This window comes from Aethalodelphis obliquidens, unplaced genomic scaffold (genome assembly GCF_003676395.1).
Source record: "Aethalodelphis obliquidens isolate GAN/ISIS:26980383/991018 unplaced genomic scaffold, ASM367639v1 scaffold71, whole genome shotgun sequence".
Classification (NCBI taxonomy): domain Eukaryota; kingdom Metazoa; phylum Chordata; class Mammalia; order Artiodactyla; family Delphinidae; genus Aethalodelphis; species Aethalodelphis obliquidens.
In genome coordinates, this window is record NW_020838015.1 from 9,317,863 (window position 1) to 9,333,230 (window position 15,368).

Consider the following 15,368-nt stretch of genomic DNA (forward strand, 5'->3'; position numbering starts at 1 on the left):
CACTATCTGTGCATGTACAACTCTGGGGGCCCATGCCCATGTGTGTGCGTGGTTTCATGTATGGACATGGGCCTGGGTAAGGGCATGTGTATACGTGTATCCCTAGGGGCCCATGCATGGCATGTGCTCAGGTGTTCAGATGTACCCATGAGCTTGGATCTTGGTGTCTGTGCACATGTCTCCTTGGGGACACACTTATGGCATCTGTGTGGGGGATGGGCGTGCTGCTCCCCTTCCACCTACACCTGGCTGGGGATTGTAAGAGAAACCAAGAAGTGTGCTTTCTCTAGGAATCCAGGTTTTGGCAGAGGCCGGGGAGTGGAATTCAGGACCGTTTTGCTTTTCTCCAACCTTGTTACTTGGGACAAAGCTAGAGCTGGGAAACCGCCCCTTCCTTCATTCAGCCAAGTTGAGCACAGTGTTGGGCTCTGGAACCCTGGAGATGATGTGACCAAACTCCAGACTCCAGGAAAGATGAGCAATGCTTATAAGCCTCCATGATACCAAGTAGAAGTGCCAGCAAGCTGCTCAGATCAGGGAGCAGAGACTCAGGTAAGGTTTCCTAGAGGGTGGGGTAGGAAGGTGCAGGGAAGAGGGCCCAGGGCAAGGGAGGGCCTGGATGTGCAGGGACAGGAAAAGGGAGACAGAAGTCAAGGCAAAGGCCTCGACTCAGAAGGCCAAGGCCTAGGAGTAGGAAGGCAGTGTTCATTCGGTCAGGAAGCCGCATCTGGTTCTCTCATCGCTTGTAGGAGACCCAGAGGCCAGGCCTAGGAGGGGCCTAGAGATGGATTAGGGTTGGTAGTTGGGGGAGTCGTTGATCTGTCCCTGGAATGGGCAGCTTACACTTAGGAAGTTGTTTAGGGTTCCCAGGGCCACTGGGGCCCAGGTAAGCCACAACCCTTCCCGGGCCTCAGTATTCTTTGCTGTCAAATGGCTTGCCTGCTTGCAGCCCAGGCCCAGGGAAGCATTTAGCCTGAAAGAGTAGCCCACAGACAGTGAGCGGGCAGAAGAGCGGCTCCCCAGCGTTAGGCCACTGTCCTGCTCCTCTGCTACCTTTGAGTCTTCACACCCTTTCTCCTGGGGCAAGGTTCAGAAATGGGCTGAGGGAGCCATGCCTGCTGGCCTGTTGGCAGTGGGGAGGCCAGGCCTGGCGGACCAGCCACCCTAGGCTAGGAGGGGGCAGCTCCACTGCCAGCCCCAGCCCCCCACCAACTTGCCCAGATGGGGGGGCGAGGCACAGGGACCCCCAACCCTCCTCCTGGCTCTGGCTGGACAGGGGGACTGCTGCTCCTGAATTCCAAGGCTGGCCCAGATGTACAGCAGGTTTGCAGAGAGCAGAGAGGTCTCCCTTCTAGTCTCAGCACCCTAGCCCTTCACCCCAAAAAAGCCCCTCAGGTGTAGTGTCAGGGCCCCCACCTCAACCCCAAGCTGATCGCTTTCTTCTAGATCCTTTTAGTAAGGGGGTCACCACTACTGACTGTATAATATTGGGGCAGCAGGCCACCGTGCACAGCTGGGCAGGCTGTGCCCTGACCAGGGACACCCGGCCAAGGAGGCAGGTGGGGACGGAGATGTGGCCTGGGCTCCTCTTGCATCCCTGGATCTTGGCATGGGGCCATGTCCGTCAGGAGGAAGGGGCGTCCTTTCCTGAAGTTCGCAAACGTCCTAGGTGAGCTAGTGGCGCCCCTCAGCGTCCAGGTCTCAAAAGCAAAGAAGTGAGGAGATAGATGAGTCAGAAAGCGGATATAACCACAGGGGCTGGGCATGCCTCAACTCAGGAAGGCCTCTGAGCTGCAAAAAGTCTCAGCCAATGTCTAGTTCAGTGCTGTACATTGTCAGGAAAAACGGTGGGAGGCTTTTCAATGGGCAGAACTATTCCCAGGTGTCATTTCAATGGAACGCTCGTGTGTCTAGGGGACATTTATGGCTTATCTGATCCATAGGGGCAGCACCCTTGTCTGTGGCTGGGCCATTTTGAAACTCTATAGAGACAGGAGTTAACATGCGCAGAACTGAGGAGTCCCGTTATTAAACATGCAAGTGAATGTTGTCCTGTCGAGATACAAGTGCTTTCTACCCTGTAGAAAGGATGACTCCAAATATCCTAGGGCAGCAATTGGCAAATTCATCTATATACATCTATTCTGCAGATTCTCCTTTGAGCTGATTGTAGCGTCTTAGCAGTTCTCATTACTAAAAGCCCTAAGTAAAATCTTTGACGTGTGTTCACTTTATATGTGTATGAGTCGTGACCTTACCGTTTTGGAACTTTTTCTTTAACCACATCTGCCAGGTCATAGTACAGATAAGGTACAGAGGTGGGAGGGGAAGGGTCTTGCGTGAAGGGAGCCCCAGGGGCTGGGGTGGGGAGACAGCTGAATCCAGGCCATCCTGGGCTCTGCCCTGCTCCTGGAGGGAAGGGCTGTGCTTTGCATAGGGTGTGGAAAAGGGGGGCTGAGACACCCCCCAACCCTGAAGATGTGGAATGACCCTCTGGGGTGAGGGCCTCCCCTGTTTGTTCCCACCGTCAGTGCTGTGCCCTGATTCAGATCTAAGGCACAGCCAGCTCCCCATCCCCGTCCTGGACAGTGCCAGTTGTGTTGGGCTTATTCAGGACACACAGGTGCTGAAATGCCCCATTGCCATCCTGGGCTGCTGGGCTGGTGACACCAGTGGGAAGGGCTTTATTCTCAGGCAGGTTGTTTCAACAGCTGAGTCTCAGCTGCCTTATCGATGAAATGAAGGTAATTATGGTTCCTGCAGAGCAGATTAACCGAGGTAATGGATGAGAAGCTCTTTAAATAGTCCAGCACAGAGCAACGACTAAATAAATGTCAGCTGCCAGTCATTAGGTCTGTTTGCAGAACTTCCAATGGCAGACATCTTAGAAAGGATGCTTGGGACCCCTTCCAGATGCTGGCCTAGCAGGGCCCAGCTTCTCCATCCTGGGCTAAGACACCTAGGAAGTGCTCCCTGGGGGATGGATCAGTGAGTCAGATCCCTGCCAGCGAGGATGTGTCTGGCTCACTCTCTCTGGAACCCCTGTGGCTGCCACCCAGGGGATCCTGGGGCCCAGAGGACGAAGCGGGGAGGAGCACAAGGAAAGATGAATTCCCATCAGGTGACTGTGGGGCTCCCTGGGGGAAGTCACCTCTTGGGGCCTTGGTTTCTCCATCTGCACAATGGACACGTTGGAGTTGGGAATTGGCTGCTGAGGACCTTTGCAGCCACCTTTTAGGGAGGAACAGATGGTCTCCAAGAGCATAACAGCTGAAAACTGAAGCTCCCCCCTACCCCAGGCCCTGCTTTCAGAGATAAAGCACTGCAGACCAGAAGGGGAAAGGCACGCCCCTCCACAATAAGGAAGCTGCTCAAAAGGCTGAGAGGCAGAGTCGGCCAAGAGCCCAAGTGCCCGGGTGCGCAAGGCTAATGTAGAGGAGAGTTTGGTCCTTAGGTCACACCTGAGGCCTGCTTGGGGAACTTGTAGGGGCTGAGGGATGGACTCAGTAAACCTCATCTCTCTCAGCCACCAGAAATTCTGCCTCTCGTGACACGTATTTTATACTAAAATGTCAATGTCTTCCAGAAGCTGTGAACGTGTTTGTGGCAGAGGCTATCTGAAGAAGGCAAAGCCTCGCTGGAAACGATTAATCTAATGGTGGAATTTAGGGCAGTGTGGCAATAGGAAGGAGAGGTCTCTGGGGAGACTTCCAAGTACACAGTGGATCTAGAGGCCCCAAGGCAGCCCAGGAGGAAAGAGAAATCTCTTTCCTATCTTTGGTTTCCATGCAAGGCGGATGGCCCTCCCAGGCAGTTCTTTTCCCTTCCTCTGAGGGCTCTGTCTGTCCAGCTGTCAACCTGTCACTTGAGTTCTGCTTCAAAGCTGTTGAGTAGATGTGTATTCATCAAGCATCAATTTCTAACACTGAGGAAGGAGCTTCCTAAAGAGGGAGGTCTGTTCTTCTGGATGATTACAGATAAGTTCTGTGTGGGAGGGTCAGACGGGAGGCTCCAGGAAGCAGATAGGGCAGGTCAAAACATTAGAACAGTCATCACCCGCTCTTCCATCCATCCACCCACCCACTCACCCATCACCCAACCACTCACCTAGCCTTGCACCCATTCATCCACCCATCAGTGACCCACCTACCCACCTATTCATTCATCCACTCGTCCATCCACCCATCCGTCCACTCACACACCTACCCAACCATCCACCCCCCCACCCACATAACTGGAGACTCTTATGGATCCAGCCCATACCATGCATCGGGAGCACAGAGATGAATCATGTCCACCCCCTGCTTTTATGCTGCCCCCAGTCTAGCTGGAGAGACATCCACGGGCATACCTCACTGCATGATTCTGTGATCGATTCTGTGGAAACCCCAAGAGAGAGGAGAAGGAAGGGCATTCCTGGAAGTGGGCACAGCATGGATAAATCTGGGGAGGTGTAAGAGAGATGAGTGTGGTTGAAGAATCAGGTGAATGAAGGGCCGAGGCAGAAGTTGACACTGGGAAGAGGGGGAGGGACCTTTCATCCCTGACCCTGGGAAGCAGGGGTGACATTTGAGCAAAAGAGCTGGCACCCAGAGAGTGTAGCCAGAGACCTTTGGGTGGCCAGCCCACTCTCGCTCCAAGCCCCAAGGAGCCATGTGTGTCAAATCCAGCCTGCAATTCAAAGAAACAAAAAGACTCCAAATTCTCAGAAAGGATGCCTTTGTGGGAACTGTCTCTGAGATGGACGGACAGACGGACGACAGATGGATGCATAGACGACTGGTTGGTGTGCAGATGCTATCGTGAACTCTGGTTCATGCCACGTGCTCTGGGGACGCGTGTGAGGGACCCAGCATGGTTGGGGGCATTAGGCATGTGCATCCCAACGTACCCGGCTCTGCAGAGCTGGGGGGCTTGCAGGATGCACGGCCTCATCGCCAAGGGAAGAGGAGGGAGGGGAGCGCTGGGCAGCTGTGCTGGTGAGCATCTCTAACCAGGAAGTGGAGGCCACTCCTAGCTGGGGCTCTAAGAATTTCCTCGACGGAAGCAGCTTCTGAAATCTCCTGAGTGTAGCTGAATTTTATCTAAGAAACCATCCGAGGCCCCTTGTCAGGAGCATTGGGCTCTGTTGGCTCTGTGGGATGGCGTTGTCTTTCACAGTTACCAAGAGCCAGGAGGACAGTCGAGGATGTGCCATAGGGATGACATCCCTGGCAGGGGATGGGGCTCGGTGGCTGAACAAACCCCCATGCTGCAGCCTTCCAGGTGTCAGGCCCAGTTAGGAAAAGCCCACAGCTTTAACAGCTTGACATGAGGTCGGTGCAGTCAGACCTTGGGGCACCAGAGGGACCCAGGGTAAGGGACAGTGTACCAGGGGGCCCTGGGGAGCCAGGAGCTATGGAGAGGCCCAAGCGGGTCCTGGAAGGAACAGGAGCAGCAGCCTGCAGGTGTGGTGGGGCAGGAAGCTGAGGGCAATAGGACTGACTGCGGGGTGAGCGTCAGTGCCCCCCCAGATCCAGAGAGTCTTCTTGGCAGCCCCATTCCAAGCATGCTCCAGGCAGGCAGAGGCCAGCAGCACCTCCCCTCCTTCACCCACACTAGTCAGCTGCTTGATGGAGTCCTGTAGTCAGCCCTCCCTGGACATCCCCTGGAAGCCCAGCCCAGCGCAGCCCAGCACAGGCACTCGGGGCCCCAGACAGAACAGGTGTGCAGGCCCTGCCTAGTGAGGAGACAGGAGCTTCTGTGTGACAAGGCCTATGAAGGGAGGGTCGGCCCAGGGTGTGGGAGTGCCAGGGACAGGAGACGGGAAAGGTTTCCCCCACCTCGCAGGTGATACCAAGCTGGCTCTTGAAGGGAAATCAGGAGAGCTCAAGGATGAGAAGCAGAGGAAGGGCATTCCAGGCAGAGGGCATGGCATGGGAAAAGGCAGGGAGGTATGAGAAGGGAAGCAGAGAGATGGGAATAAGGCATACTCCTGGTGACAGGGTCTGTGAGGGACCAGGCTCTGTGACACAGAGCAGCTGGACCAGGGAAGATGAAACACTTTGGGTTAGCCACCATGGTTTCCAGTTCCCACCCAGCTACCAGCCCTGGGGGGTGGGACTTTGAGGAAGTCACTTAATCTGTCTAGACCTCACTTTTTCCATCTATTTAATGACATTACTGATGCTCTAGGCACAAGGCCATTTAATTAAGAGCCTGTGGGGCTTCCCTGGTGGCGCAGTGGTTGAGAGTCCGCCTGCCGATGCAGGGGACACGGGTTCGTGCCCCGGTCCGGGAAGATCCCACATGCCGCGGAGCGGCTGGGCCCGTGAGCCATGGCCGCTGAGCCTGCGCGGCTGGGCCCGTGAGCCATGGCCGCTGAGCCTGCGCGTCCGGAGCCTGTGCTCTGCAACGGGAGAGGCCACAACAGTGAGAGGCCCGCGTACCGCAAAAAAAAAAAAAAAAAAAAAATTAAGAGCCTGTGGACCAGAGGTTTCAAGGAGCCCTTGAATTTTCAGCGAACTCTGTAAGTGCTGTCAAAGCCCTCCAGCCAAAGACCCCCAGGAATACGCCGTTGCTTGAACAAGTTGGGTTGACTGCTCATTGCAACAAGAGACAGCTCACACTGTGGGGAACCGTGGGGTATCTTAGTAAGAGGGTGCTAGGGAGGATTTCTTCTAGGATTTGGGCTGGTGTTAGGTGATTTGGGGGAAGGCTTAAGGAAGCAGGGCTTTGCTCTGGATTGGAAGTGGAGTGATTCTGTGATTGCGTATCAGTAAATCTTATCTAGAAAGAGGGAAGATTAAAGTGAGGCTAAAGTTGTAATTGGTAAAGAAGCAGCATATTAGCCAGGTTAGGGGACCACTTGGTCATTTCTGTGGCTCGGACAATCCTCACGCTCTGTCTGTGTTCGAACGTAATTATGGAGTGGGCTTGTTTTTGTCTTGATCTATGGCGGCTGCAGAGTGGCCTTGCCTGAGGCTGATGTGCTACAAAACTGTTCACATTCAACGTGGGGGGGTGGGGACACACCAAGTTCTGTTTGTGAGTTGGATGCCAGCTCTTGGATATGGGGCCTGCTTTTCTCTTTCTCAGTGTGCTCCTAAGGAGAGGGCTTTAATCAGATTTTCTGGGAGATCTGGGATCTCACAAAGAAACAAATGCGTAAATTCTAAAATCGCTGAGAGCCCAGACAGGCTTTGAATCGCCTGTCCAAGATGGCCCCTCATGTGGCTTATCATATGTGACCTCAGTTGCTGCCTCTGGGAAATGAGTGGCTCTTATAGCAGCATCAGGTTGTGTGGGGGAGGGTGCAGCCACCCGCAGAGGCTCCGACAATGTTGGTGAAATTAAATCACTCTCTTAAAACCAGTCTCTGTGAAATTAAATCCCTCAGTCTTAAAACCAACATGGACCATTGAATGGCAGTAAGAAAGACTGTTTGGTTTCTCTTGTGAATAGCAGCTTTTCTTCTTCGTGCTTTTAAAAATGTCCTTTTTACAATTCCAATGCCGGGGAATATGACATCTAACAAAAATGCATATGTGTTTCTCATTTGCCCCAGCAATCCCACTTCCAGCAATTGGCCCTGAAGATACACCTCCAACAATGTGAAAATACATATGCACAAGGTATTCACTGCAGCACGATTGATAATTGCAAAATATTGGCAACAATGTCAGTTCCTATACATAGACAGTGGTCGAATAAAACGGTGGTACAGTCACACAAGGGAGTCCTATGCAGCTGTAAAAAGATCGAGGAGGAAAGCTGTGGATGGATGAGGAGTGATTTCCAGGACATACTGTTAAATGGAAAAAAGCCAAGTGCATAAAAGGGTATGCAACCCTTCGTGTAATAAACAAGATGATATAAGAAAACATATGTATATTTGCTTACCTTTACAAAAAAGAAACATACAAAGGCTAAACCAGCACATATTGAGATTGGTTGCCTAGAGGGCTGGGTGAGGGCCAGCTAGAAGAAATGGGACAGAGAAGTGACACTGCTTGTTGTCACAACAACATACTTGTTGATAAAGTTCTGACTTTTGAAACCGTGTTAATGTTTTACATACTTAAAAAAATAAATGAAGTTAACAAGGATGGGGTAAAATCCTAAAATGGAATACAGACAGAAACAAATGAACCTTAACCATATTTCAAACACAGCTTCACTGAAGGCGACCAGGAAGAACTAGCTCAAGTAACTTTTTTTTAATATCTCGAACTGTCCTTTTCAAGGTTAAAGAACCTAGAACATGCCATCGTTTTCATGGACTGTACTAAAAAACATTTCCCAGGTGGTTGATGCTTCAGAACGTATATGTGTATTCTCCTTTGTTTCCGATAGTATCTGAAAGAATCACTTATTTTGTACTGGATCCCATTTATACAGTTCAAGGGTAAAGTTGATATGAAAAAATTAACTTACTGGGGCTTCCCTGGTGGCGCAGTGGTTGAGAGTCTTCCTGCTGATGCAGGGGACACGGGTTCGTGCCCCAGTCCGGGAGGACCCCACATGCCGCGGAGCGGCTGGGCCCGTGAGCCATGGTCGCTGAGCCTGTGCGTCTGGAGCCTGTGCTCCGCAGCGGGAGAGGCCACAACAGTGAGAGGCCCGCGTACCGCAAAAAAAAAAAAAAAATTAACTTACTATAAAGGAAAACTCTCTGGGTGAAGTTCATCCAGTGCTTTTGAAGAACCCTAAAGACTGCAAAGGACTGAAGTGCCTAACAAAATTGTGTCTCTATTCTTTGCTCCAGTTAGTTTTAATTATTTTGCTTTGTTTGAAAGTTAACATTGCTGGAATGAAATTTGGCCTAAAAGGAAACAAGGAAGAATCAGGTAAGAAGACACGGGTATTATTCTGACTGTAGATGGTAGCAGCAGGCTTCCATGACCACGAACTTGGGAAGTATTTTTGGAAATTACAAAATGAGCATTCAGTGGGACATCATATTTTGATCATCTGGGCAGAAGAGTGGGAGTTTCTTCAGAGAGTTGTGGTCGTCTTAGTACCTTGTAGTGAATTTGGTATAAAGCCAGGATCCTAGGCGCAGGCCTGGGGATGTGATGGTCCATCGGTGTCAGCCCAGGGCTCTTAGTGGAGGCTTCGTCATTTTCCATGTTTGTTGTATTACACTGGCAAGGAGTTGTTTTTGTTTTGTTTTGTTTTTTAATGTCGGTTCATTGGTTTGTTTATTTATTTATTTTTGGCTGTGTTGGGTCTTCGTTTCTGTGCGAGGGCTTTCTCCAGTTGCGGCAAGCGGGGGCCACTCTTCATCGCGGTGCACGGGCCTCTCACTATCTTGGCCTCTCTTGTTGCGGAGCACAGGCTCCAGACGCGCAGGCTCAGTAGTTGTGGCTCACGGGCCTAGTTGCTCCGCGGCATGTGGGATCTTCCCAGACCAGGGCTCGAACCCGTGTCCCCTGCATCGGCAGGCAGATTCTCAACCACTGCACCACCAGGGAAGCCCAAGGAGTTGTTTTAACTAGTCTTCTTCCCTTTTCAGTATATTTCTATTTGTAAATTTTATTCAGGGGTGATTTCATAGCACAGGTTTGGAAATATCCACTTTCACTCTGGTTTTCAGTGATTTCCCTGTCCTTGCCCCATTGCATGTTCCAGGACTTATCCCCGAACTGGCAGTACACCCTTTTCCTGTGTGTTTCATCATAACTGTGATTAAGGGCTAGTCCTCAGCACTCAGACGTTTTACATTCAAATGCCAGTTTAGGATTCCACATTTTCAAGTATACACTTGCAGTCAGCCGTGAGAACGACGTCAGTTTTCCATTCTACACTGAGAGCTCAGCAGAATTTGCCATTTGGTCATTTCCTGTAGCACAAGCCATTGTGCCAATCTGGGTGTGAAAAAGGCATGTGCTCCAAATCCTTTTCTTAGGACAAAGCCGCAGAGGCATACCACCAACTAGATTCTCCTGTTACAGCTCTTAACCCAGCGAATGCTGTGTCAGGCTCACCTTCCACGGGTCGGGTTGGAGCCCACCTGTGGCTTGTCGGTGGGACTGCATTTAGAGCTGTTGCTGAGGGCTCATTTCCATGGACTGTAAGACAGAAAGATAAGGAAAGAGGTATATTTTCTACTCCCCTCTTATCTATCTTTGATCTTTGTAAATCCCAAGGCATTTTTACATTCTTCAATGCTGCTTTTAGAGCCGCTTTCGTTGTTGTTGCTGTTTAATACTATATTCCCACTGCAGCCAGTTAAGGACATGTAAATAAGTGATGGAGAAGCAAAACGAAATTCCAGACCAACCTTTTCCATTTACCATGAAATTGGTTAAAAAAACAAAATGGTGCTGGTTTCTCACATACCATCTCTGCCACATCACTCCAAGGAGACTGTCTGTGTCCCTCCCAGCATGTCTCTTTTGCATGGGACACCCACGTTCCCACACACCTTCCGAGTCATCCTGTTGCTGTCTTAACATTCGTCCCATGGTCTTCCCACCTTTCCTTTAACATGGTCAGTTCATATAAGGTTGTGTTATGTTGTCATTTATCTTCAGTTTTCTTACTTTCTAGGAACTTCCTGTAGAAAAGCCCCCCAAACAAAACAAACCTTAATTGACTAAATAAAGATAATGCATGCTCAACTTAGGATAAGCACTACGGCAAGGCATACGAAATCTACCAAGCTTGCAAGACCAGTTGAAGCTGACTCAGAAACCCTAACACACAGCCGATTGCCAGCGGGCTTCTTGTTGCCCTGGTTAGAGTCAGGCATCCGCTGCTTCGCTGGCGCCCAACACACGTGCTGGGCTCGCAGGGGATTGAGATGCACAGAGGAGGGCGCTATAGGATGGGCTAGCTGACCTGGCTCCTCTTCACGGGACTGGTAACTCAGACCTGAGCGTGGCCCTGCCTTTTGGCACAGAGCAGAGAAAGGAATGAGTTGAACCTAATCTTGCAAAGCAAGTTCGCTGTTTTATCAATAGTTCGTTGTAGATTTCAGGGATGACGGATTCTGATGCACTCGTTTTATAATGTTTTGGTCACACCAGCCCTTGATGCCTTTCCTTTAAATGAATTGTAGACAGAGGGATTTAGCTTCTTTCTTAGCCTGTTTTTTGTGTTGTTTGTTGTTTTTTACCACAAGCCGATTGCCAGCATAATGGAGAGGAAATCAGATTGGATATGGACTCTTTTTTATGCCTCTTCCAGTGTCACGTTTATATATCCAAATGGACATTATCCTCTCAGATTATTATCTGGCACTAACTTATAACTGTTATATTATCGGAGACGGTAGCAATATATCAGTGCCCGGGATACATCACAGGCCTGTATAGATGTATGTCTACACCTAAGGGTAAATGAATTTACTTATCAGGTTTTACACATCAGTCTCTAATAGAGATTTTAAAAACCCAACGAATTGGCCTATATCTGAGTATACAAGTGTCATTTCTCTGTGCATTCTTATATGCCTTCCCTCTAATTAATGACTGAGTTGGTGGAAAATGGCTGTTTTATTCGTGGTTTTTTTTTGTTGTTGTTGTCCTCAACTTTAAAAGTAATCTACCTCTTAAAATTTGTAGTTTAATACTTGTTTGGTGAATTTGTGCCGCTTTAACCCTTTCACTATCATTCCCATTTTGTTACATTTCTGTTATGGGGACTTTATGTTGAAATATTGTATAAAGCGTTTGTAGCAGTTTAAAAATAAAATATTTAAAATTATTTAAATTGTTTTGGATGCTTCAATTGTGATTTACATTTTGCATTTTGTTTGAGTTGTTAATCTGGAGAGTGTTCTTGTATTGAAGTTTGCTGTTAGTAATTTTATTGTTTCTTGTTGGAGAGTGATATAAAAGACTATTCTGATGAAAACATTAAAATTTACAAATTGACATACAAAAGGGGTTGTCCGTTGATTTTAACCAACGTAGCCTTGAGAGAGAGAGAGAGGTTAATTATAGACAGACAAGTTAAGAGTGGTGTTTGCTATTTTTCCCCTTCCAGCATGAAATAAATCATTTGAGCTTGTCAGATGTACAGAAAGTTTTCTTATGCTGTTGCTAGCAAGCACTTAATGACAGGGGGGAATTCAAATGATGCATTTTATATCATTGCAACCAATAAAAAACTTTCTAAAAGCTGTGGAAAAAAATCCTACCAGGGATTGAACCCGTGCCCCCTGCAGTGGAAGCACAGAGTCCTAACCACTGGACCTCCAGGGAATTCCCAAACTGAAGTAACTTTTGAACAAGGTATCCATCAGGCTACAGACAAAATGGACTGTAACAAATACTGACCTCTAGTTGGTGGACTTCTCTTCCACAGTGAATCAGGTTAGTGAATCTGAAACTACTGAATGTGTACTTTAGGACTGAGCAAATAAGTAAAATTCTTGTGGCTAATGAAAATCAGGTTTCTCACTGTTGGAGAAGGGAGTTACAAACAGAAAGGGAAACAGAGAAAGGCTCGGAGGAACATTCTGGTGTTGGATTGGTATTGTACAATAGATGTCAGTAGGAACTCATGGATTTTAATGTATAAGTAGAAAGATAGATGTGTGCATGGATTTACAAACATATGTGTATATGGATTCACAACATATACGCATCCATATTATATCCTAACTCTGTCCACGGAGAGGGCCTAGAATCAGCAACACTACAGAAGCAATGAGCACTTCCAGTGCCCAGATCTTGGTGTCCTAAGTGCCATTATCCACTCAAAGAAAACGAAGCTTCTCTGGAGAAATGTCTGAGTCCAGGGCCAGGACTGGGAAAGTACAAGATGAGCCTGAAACATCTTGATGTGATCTAAAGGAAAGATGTGCTTAAAAAAATGATGGAGACATGTCAAAAGGACACAGGAGCCAGCTCGAAGAGACTCCCACTGGCCAAAACTAGAACAATTTGAGCATTAAAATAAATAATCACAGTTTTTTTAAACAAATGGTGTTGGGAAAACTGTATATCCACATGCAAAAGAATGAAGTTGGGTCATATCATATACAAAAATTAACTCACAATGGATCAAACATATAAATGTTAGACCTAAAACTATAAAACTCTTGGAAGAAAACAGAGGGAAAGCTTCATGACATTGGATTTGGTAATGATTTCTTGGATATGACACCAAAAGCATAGGCAACAAAAGAAAAAAATAGGTAAGTCGGCTATCTCAAAATTAAGAACTTCTGTGCATCAAAGGACAAAATCAACAGAGTGAAAAGGCAATCCATGGAATGGGAAAGAATATTTACAAATCATATATCTGATAAGGGGCTAATATCCAGAACATACAAAGAACCCCTACAACTCAACAACAACCATCATTTTCAAATGAGCAAAGGACTTGAATAGACCTTTCTCCAAAGAATATATATAAATGAGGCCAATAACCACATGAAAAGATTATAAACATCACTAATCATTAGGGAAATACAAGTCAAAACCACAGTGAGGGGCTTCCCCGGTGGCGCAGTGGTTAAGAATCCGCCTGCCAAGGCAGGGGACATGGGTTCGAGCCCTGGTCCGGGAAGATCCCACATGCCGCGGAGCGACTAAGCCCGGGAGCCACAGCTACTGAGCCCGTGTGCCACAACTACTGAAGCCCTTGCACCTAGAGCCGGTGCTCTGCAACAAGAGAACCCACCGCAACGAGAAGCCCATGCACTGCAACAAAGAGTAGCCCCCGCTCGCCGCAATTAAAGAAAGCCTGTGTGCAGCAAAGACCCAATGCAGCCAAAACTAATAAACAAATTAATTTATTAAAAAAAAACACACACACAGTGAGATACACCTCATACCCATTAGGGTGACTACTATAAAAATAAATAAATAAATAAAATAAACAATAACAAGGGCTGGTTAAGATAACCTTGTTGGAACTCTTGTGCACTGTTGGTTGGAATGTAAAATGCTTCAGTCACTGCAGAAAACAATATGGTGGTTCCTCAGAAAACTAAGAATAGAATTACCATATGATACAGCAATTCCATTTCTGGACATATAACCAAAAGAATTGAAAGCAGGCTCTCAGAGAGGCATCTGTACACCTGTGTTCATAGTAGCATTATTCATAATAGCCAAAAGGTGGAAGCAACCCAAGTGTTCACCAATGGATGAATGGATAAACAAAATGTGGCATATACATATAATGGAACACTATCCAGTCTTAAAAAAGAAGGAGATTCTGACACATGCTACATACAATATGGATGAACCTTGAGGACATTATGCTAAGTGAAATAAGCCAGTCACAAAAGGGCAAATACTGTATGCTTCCATTTACATGGGGTACTTAGAGTAGCCAAATTCATAGAAACAGAAAGTAAAATGGTGGTTGCCAGGGGTTGGGGGACGAGGGGAGGGGATTTGATGTTTAACAGGTATGGAGTTTAAGTTTGGAAAGATGAAAAAAGTTCTGGAGATGGATGGTGGTGTTGATTGCACAACAATGTGAATGTATTTAATGCCACTGAACTGTACACTTAAAAATGGTTAAGATGGACTTCCCTGGTGGTGCAGTGGTTAAGAATCTGCCTGCCAACGCAGGGGACATGGGTTCGAGCCCTGGTCCGGGAAGATCCCACATGCTGAGGAGCAACTAAGCCCGTGCGCCACAACTGCTGAGCCTGTGCTCTAGAGCCACGAGCCACAACTACTGAGCCCACATGCCACAACTACTGAAGCCTGTGCGCCTAGAGCCCATGCTCCACAACAAGAGAAGCCACCGCAATGAGAAGCCCGTGCACCACAACAAACAGTAGCCCCCGCTCGCCACAACTAGAGAAAGCCCGCGCGCAGCAACGAAGACCCAATGCAGCCAAAAATAAATAAATAAATGTATTATTTTTTAAATGGTTAAGATGCTAAACTTTATGTTATGTGTATTTTATCACAGTTTAAAAAATTATGTTCAGTGAAAGAAACAAGACACAAAAGATTTGTGATTGTATGATTTCATTTACATGAAATGTCCAGAATAAGCAAATCCAGAATGAGATTAGTGGTTGCCTAGGGCTGTCAGAGACAGATAGGGATTGAATGCTAACAGTCACAGGGTTTCTTTTTGGGGTGATCGAAATATCCTAAAATTAGATTGTGGTGATTTTTGCACAAGCCTATAAATACACTAACTACCATTGCCTTGTACAACTAACTTGGGTGAATTTTATGGTATGTAAATTATATCTCAATTAAGCTACTTTTATAACTACATAAAGATAGTAACTGGGACTTCCCTGGTGGCGCAGTGGTTAAGAATCCACCTGCCAATACAGGGGACATGGGTTCGAGCCCTGGTCCAGGAAGATCCCCCATGCCGTGGAGCAACTAAGCCTGCGCGCCACAACTACTGAAGCCCCCGCACCTAGAGCCCGTGCTCCACAACAAGAGAAGCCACAC